Here is a 7,266-nt window from a genome sequence, read left to right as displayed (position 1 = left end):
GGGAAGATAGATGATTAGGAAGCTTTTAAAAACTTGAAGAAGGAAATTAAGAAAGTCATTAGGAAGGAAAAGATGAATTATGAGAGGAAGCTGGCGACTAATATCAAAGAAGATACTAAAAGCTTTTTTTTAAGTATATAAAGGGTAAAAGAAGGTCGAGGGTAGATATAGGACCAATACAAAGTGACGCTGGAGATATTGTAATGAGAGATGCATAGTTGGCAGAGGAACTGAATGCGTATTTTGCATCAGTCTTCACAGTGGAAGACGTCTGCAGTATACCAGGCATTCAAGAGTGTCAGGGAAGTGAGGTTTGTGCAGTGAAAATTACGACTGAGAAGGTGCTCAGGAAGCTTAATGGTCTGATTGTGGATAAATCTCCTGGACCTGATGGAATACACCCTCGGGTTCTGAAGGGAGTAGCTGGAGAGATTGTGGAGGCATTAATGATGATCTTTCAAGAATCAATAGATCCTAGCATTGTACCGGGTGACTGGAAAATTGCAAATGTTACTCTGTTATTTATGAAGGGTGGGAGGCAGCAGAAAGGAAACTATTGACCTGTCAGCCTGACATCACTGGTTGGGAAGCTGTTGGAATCGATTGTTAGGAATGAGATTACTGAGTACCTGAAGGCACATAACAGGATAGGCCAAAGCCAGCATGGTTTCCTGAAAGGAAGATCTTGCCTGACAAACCTACTGCAATTCTTTGAGGAAATCACAAGCCGGGTAGACAAATGAGATACAGTAGCTGTGCTGTACTTGGATTTTCAGAAGGCCTTTGACAAGATGCCGCACATGAGGCTGCTTAGCAGGTTAAGGGACCATGGAATTACAGGGAAGCTACTAGCATGGGTGGAGCATTGGCTGATCGGCAGAAAACAGAGAGAGGGAAGCATATATAAGAAGCAGGAAGCAGGAGGGGCTCATGAGAAATATAGGATGACCAGGAAGGAGCTTAAGAAAGGACTTAGGAGAGCTCAAAGGGGGCAAGAGAAAGCCTTGGCATGTAGGATTAAGGAGAACCCCAAGGCATTCTATGCGTATGTGAAGAACAGAAGGATGACAAGATTGACAAGATTAAAGGATAAAGAAGGCAACATGTGCCTGGAGGTGGAGGAGGTTGGGGAGGTCCTAAATGAATACTTTGTTTCAGTATTCACAAGTGAAAAGGACCTTGATCAGGGTGAGGTCAAAATAGAACAGGCCTGTGTGCTGGACAATGTGGAGAATAAGGAAGAAGAAGTGTTGGATCTTCTTAAAAACATCAAGATTGATAAGTCCCCAGGGCCAGACGTGATATACACAGGTTGATGTGAGATGTGAGAGAAGAGATCACTGGCGCAGTAGCTATGATCCTCTTTGGCTGCAGGGGAGGTGCCGGAGGATTGGAGAATGGCAAATGTAGTTCCCTTGTTTAAAAAAGATAATAGGGAGAATCCTGGGAACTATAGACCGGTGAGTCTTACGTCGGAGGTCTGCAAACTATTGGAAAAGATTCTTAAGAATAGGATCTACGAGCATTTGGAGAAATACAGTCACTCAAGGATAGTCAACATGGCTTTGTGAAGGGAAGGTCATGCCTCACGAGACTAATTGAGTTTTTTGAAGAGGTAACAAAAGAAATTGATGAGGGTAGGGTAGTAGATGTGGTCTTCATGGATTTTAGCAACACTCATCCAGAAAGTCATGAAACATGGGATCAGTGGAACATTGGCTGTTTGGATAGTCAGAGGGTGGTAAATCTGTGGAATTTATTGCCCCAAGCAGCTATGGAGGCTAAGCCATTGGGTGCATTAAATGCAGATAGATAGGTTCTTGATTAGCCAGGGCATCAAAGGGTAGGGGGAGAAGGTAGGGGAGTGGGGATGACTGGAAGAATAGGATCAGCCCATGATTGAATGGTGGAGCAGACTCAATGGGCTGAATGGCCTATTTCTGCTCCTATATCTTATGGTCTTATGTTCTTATGTCTTATGTCTTCCCAGGGATGAGGTCTTTGGAGCTTCTCTTAGGATGTCTGTAGCTTGGGTATTTTACAGGAAGGGGTTGCTAGCCCCATGCCCACTCCTCTTCCTTTCGTAGTTGGGTTTGGGACCATCTAATTCTTCCTGTTTCATATTTTCCCAACACACCCATGAAGTCAACTTTTTCAACATTCTAATCATGAATGTCTTTAATTCACCCAGAAACTGTGTGCTGATTCTGAACCTTCAAACCAACATTTGTCCTTATTACCACAGACATTTATCACTTTCATTGAATTTGGGAGGAACTACCATTGAGTCGTCCACGTGTTATTGAAAGAGTAACCATGTGCAGGTTTAACCAGGTAGATTTTCTTCGCCGTCATTCGTCAGTGAGCAGTTTTGCTACTTTACAGCAGATTGGAAATGTTCATTATCGTGTTCCTGTGTGATTGAATAAATTTAGTGAATTCTGAATGATAGCAGTCCTGGTGAGCTTTAAACTTGCACCCTCTGGTTTACAGATTGACCATGCACATAAATATACAATGTCTGTGGTGTCTCAATTTAAGTACTATTAAAATCTAAAACGTTTGCAGGATATTTTAATTATTTGTTCACAACGGTGTCCATCACTGACAATACTGACATTTAATATTCATCTCTATTTACATAAAAGCACAGAAACATAGAAAACCTACAACCTAATACAGGTCCTTCAGCCCACAATGCTGTGTCGAACATGTACTTACTTAGAAATTACCTAAGGTTACCCTAGCCCTCTATTTTTCTAAGCTCCATATACCTATCGAGGAGACTCTTAAAAGACCCTATCGTATCCGCCTCCACCACCATCGCCGGCAGCCCATTCCACGCACTCACCACTCTCTGCATAAAAACCTTACCCTTGACATCTCCTCTGTACCTGCTTCCAAGAACCTTAAAACTGTGCCCTCTCATGTTAGCCATTTCAGCCCTGGGAAAAAGCCTCTGACTATTCATGCAATCAATGCCTCTCATCATCTTATACACCTCTATCAGGTCACCACTAATCCGCTGCCACTCCAAGGAGAAAAGGCAGAGTTCACTCAACCTATTCTCATAAGGCATGCTCTCCAATCCAGGCAACATACTTGTAAATCTCCTCTGTACCCTTTCTATAGTTTCCACATCCTTCTTGTAGTGAGGCAACCAGAACTGAGCACAGTACTCCAAATGGGGTCTGACCAGGGTCCGAAATAGCTGTAAAATTACCTCTCGGCTCTTAAACTCAATCCCACGATTGATGAAAGGCAATGCACCGTATGCCTTCTTAACCACACTGTCATCCTGCGCAGTAGCTTTGAGTGTCCTATGGACTCAGACCCCAAGATCCATCTGATCCTCCGCACTGCCAAGAGTCTTGCCATTAATACTATATTCTGCCATCATATTTGACCTGAAGTGAAGGACAAATAAAAAACAAGCTCATTGACGGGTCTGTACTCCCATTTCAACAGTGCGAGCAAAAACGATAGATTTCCTTCTCAGAAGGACAATGGTGAACCAAATGAAATTTTTTGCAACAATCCAATAGTTTCATAGCTACTATTACTGTGGCTGGATATCTTTTTCAAAAATCCAATTGAATTGTTTAAATTTAATTTCTGCTTAAGGTGGCTTGAAATCATGCTGTATATCAAAGGTGCAGGTTTAGTACCTTAATCACTATCATACGCATCAGGAATTACTGAACCCATGATACTCCATGCTTAAAGTATTGTTTGACCAGTGGGGCTGTTGACTTGGGGAGCTGAGTTGCCTTGTTTATTCTGTATTACATGCTAAGATATCAATTGTAGCAATGTAACTATTAGTATCTATTTATCATGGTCTGAAGTTGATAACTCCTTTCCTGAAAATGTAATCTAAAACATGAGGCAGACACAGCCCACTTGCTTGGATTGTTTTAATATATTTATTTTTTAGAACATAGTCCTTGCTGCCAATTTCAGCATTTACCTGTGTACTGCTTTTTTCCTTCGAATTGCCCCTTGAGAATTAAATGGCTTATTAAGGCATCCTAGTATCAACCGCATGTGAGAAGCCTGGGGTTACATAAGCTACAGCAAGTAAGGACAGCAGATTTACTTCCCTGCCTGAATGACATCAGTGAGTTTGCTATGGTTTTTGTGGCCATCATAGTACAGGCTAATTCATGCCCCACATCCTCTCCACCCCCAGCAGACTATTAACTGAATATAAACCGCACAGAAGTCATATTCAAACCTGAATTCTGCACCTTTAGCCCAGAATTCAGGAGTATTGGCTCAGCAATTTAACAATTGCACCTCAAACCCCTCCCTTCCACACTTTCTTCCATGCATGAAACTTGGAAGACTAGGTGAATGATGCTTATTTGGCACACTTTGCGTTAAAGTGTGAGAGGGAGACAAGGCAGCATAGGTTTAAAACTGGACACAATCATTTCAGGAGTGACAGTTGGAAAGTCTTTGTGCATCTAGTGATCAGCATTGTAAGCAGAGTGAACGTGAATTTTGAACTAATGGGATACAAAATAAATTAGAAGTTTAGTGAAATCTAGGTAGGTCTAATGGCTGTCTTTCTCAAGGTGCTTTCATTGGCAGAGTTATTAGATGAGTAACTGCCTATATAAATCCCTCTTAATCTAAGTCTAATAGTGAAATCACACCCATATTGCTCGCACCACTTAAAGCAGCATTCTTTGTAAATATACGTTCATCACTGAAGAAAGTGCATAGGATCTAAGATACGCAAATATAGATAGTCAATCCTTAATCAAATGTGAAAAAAAGTTTTTTTGTATGACTTGGGTCAACATTACAGACAAAGCTCAATGATGTAATGTTTTGCTGTGAGACTTGTACATGATAATATCTGTTTTTCAATATTTATTCAGGAATACGTATATGATGTTGCTAGGATAAGTTAATGGTAGTGGCAATACAGAAGCCTTTGGCTGTAGGGTTATCTTACTCTGAAATTTATAATTTCTTTCTTGGAAGTGTAATCTAAAATGAGAGGTGGGCAGAGCCACCTGTTAGAATAATTGCTGAGCCATAGACCAGTTATCACCAATGTGTTGTTTGTACCCCAAGCCCAGGTCCATGTTTGTTTTAATGCACCAATCTCCTCTCCTGGGAAAGTAAGAGTCATGGCAGATTACTGACAATTGGCTTGGTTTCTCAGATCTCCCCAGGATGCTCACAAGACAACTTGCAGTTTTAAAGTGACTGGGGCATGTTAAATTAAAGAGCTACCAGCAACTTACAGTCCATTTCCTTTCCATGTTGGTGTTATATAAATCTTGTTTAACAGTTCATATTTCAGAAACTTCAAAAGTACGAGGTGCAAAGGAACTTGGGAATCCTTGTGCAAGACTCTCTAAAGGTTAAATTGCAGGCTGAGCCAGTGGTGAGGAAGGCAGATGGGATGTTAGTATTCATTTCAGGAGGACTAGGATATAAAAGCAAGAATGTAATGTTGAGGCTTTATAAAACACTTGTGAGGCCTCACTTGAAGTATTGAGAATAGTTTTGGGCCCCTTATCTAAGAAAGGATGTGGACATTGGAGAGGGTTCAAAGAAGGTTCACAAAAATAATTCTAGGAGTGAAAGGTTTCTCATACAAAGAGTGTTTGATAGTTCTGGGTCTCTACTCAGTAGAATTCACAAGAATAAGGGGTGACCTCATTGAAATCTATCGAATGTTGAATGGCGTCAATTGAGTGGATGTGGAAAAGGTGTTTCCTATGGTGGGGGAGTCTAAGACCAGAGGGTGCAGTCTCAGATAGAGGGGTGTCCTTTTCAAACGGAGATGACGAGGAATTTCTTTAGCCAGAGAGTGGTGAGTCTGTGGAAGCCAAGTCTTTGGGTATATTTAAGGCAGAGCTTAATAGATTATTGATTAGTCAGGGCATGAAAGGTTATGGGGAGAAGGCAGGAGATTGGGGCTGAGAGGCAAAATGGATCAGCCATGATGAAATGGTGGAGTAGATTCGATGGGCCAAATGGCCTAATTCTACTCCTATATGAAATGGCCTAACTTTTCATTTCAAAACGGACATTTTTCATGAAAGTATGTACATGTACAAAAGAAGAAACAGAGCATGGCATTTTACACTTGTGGTGTCTATACATTCACAGTGTCATTTGTGAACCAGGTTTACTATCACTGGCATACGTCATGAAATGCATTGTTTTGCAGCAGCAATATGGAGTAATACATAAAAATTACTATAGGTTACATTAAGAAATGAAAAATTAGGTAAATACAGTGTTACAGGGAGAAAACTAGTGAGATAGTTCTCACGGACTATGATAGCAGAAGGGAAGAATCTGTTCCTACAACAGTGAGAGGGCATCCTTAAGGCTCCTGTACCTCCTCCCTGATGTTAGTGGTGAGAAGAGGACGGGTCCTGGAGGGTGAGGGTCCTTAATGATGGAAGCCACTCTTTTGAGGCATCGCCTATTGAAGGTGTCCTCATTGGTGGGAAGGCTAGTGACCAGGATGGGGCTGACTGAGTCCTCTGCAGCTTTTTCCGAGCCTGGGCATTGGAGTCTCTATAGTATTAGGTGATGCCACGAGTCACAACGTGTTCTCCCCCGGTACGTCTGTAAAAAAATTGCTGGAGCCTTTGGTGGTGTTAGGAGTGTTAGGAGCACATTTTTATTTACAGCATAAGTGGCCTCAATGGGTGATAAGCAGTCTTTTTTTGATGGACTTCCACATGGGACCCAACCACTCAATGTCCAGGACTGCAGTCCTTCCCCACGGACTCTTTGTGCACCAGAGTGTGCCAGCCCTCCGCATCTCCTTGCTGACATCTCCTCGGACTGGGAGAGCTGCGAGTTTCGGGTCGACCAAAGAGCTGGTGATACCGCAGCAACACTTGACTGGGTGCGACCCTCTCACCAACAGAAACTGTTCCAGAGAGAGCGTGATCTGCGAATAGTGTATGCCGGTCAAGAAAACGATTGCACAGGGATTGCCTTCGTGATTACATAGCCTTAATTGCGCCGTACTAAGTACTAAGAATTGCGCCGGCACTTTGGTTTAATTATGAATTGCTGACTATTTATTTTCACGCGCCCAGTGCTCTTAAAATCCATCTTCAGAATGAGTTTTGATGCCGATTCTGATAGGTAATGTGTTTGCAGAGAAACACTGAACCCCAAGGGAGGGGAGACAAAGCAGTTGACCTGGCTAATATCCGGAGAATGGATGTATATTTGTCTTCCAGTTCGGAATAAAACTGCCTGTTTTGTCACCAGAGC

Source organism: Hypanus sabinus, chromosome 17, assembly GCF_030144855.1.
Source record: "Hypanus sabinus isolate sHypSab1 chromosome 17, sHypSab1.hap1, whole genome shotgun sequence".
NCBI classification, from domain to species: domain Eukaryota; kingdom Metazoa; phylum Chordata; class Chondrichthyes; order Myliobatiformes; family Dasyatidae; genus Hypanus; species Hypanus sabinus.
The sequence above is the reverse complement of the archived record's forward strand: the minus strand, read 5'-3'. Positions refer to the sequence as shown.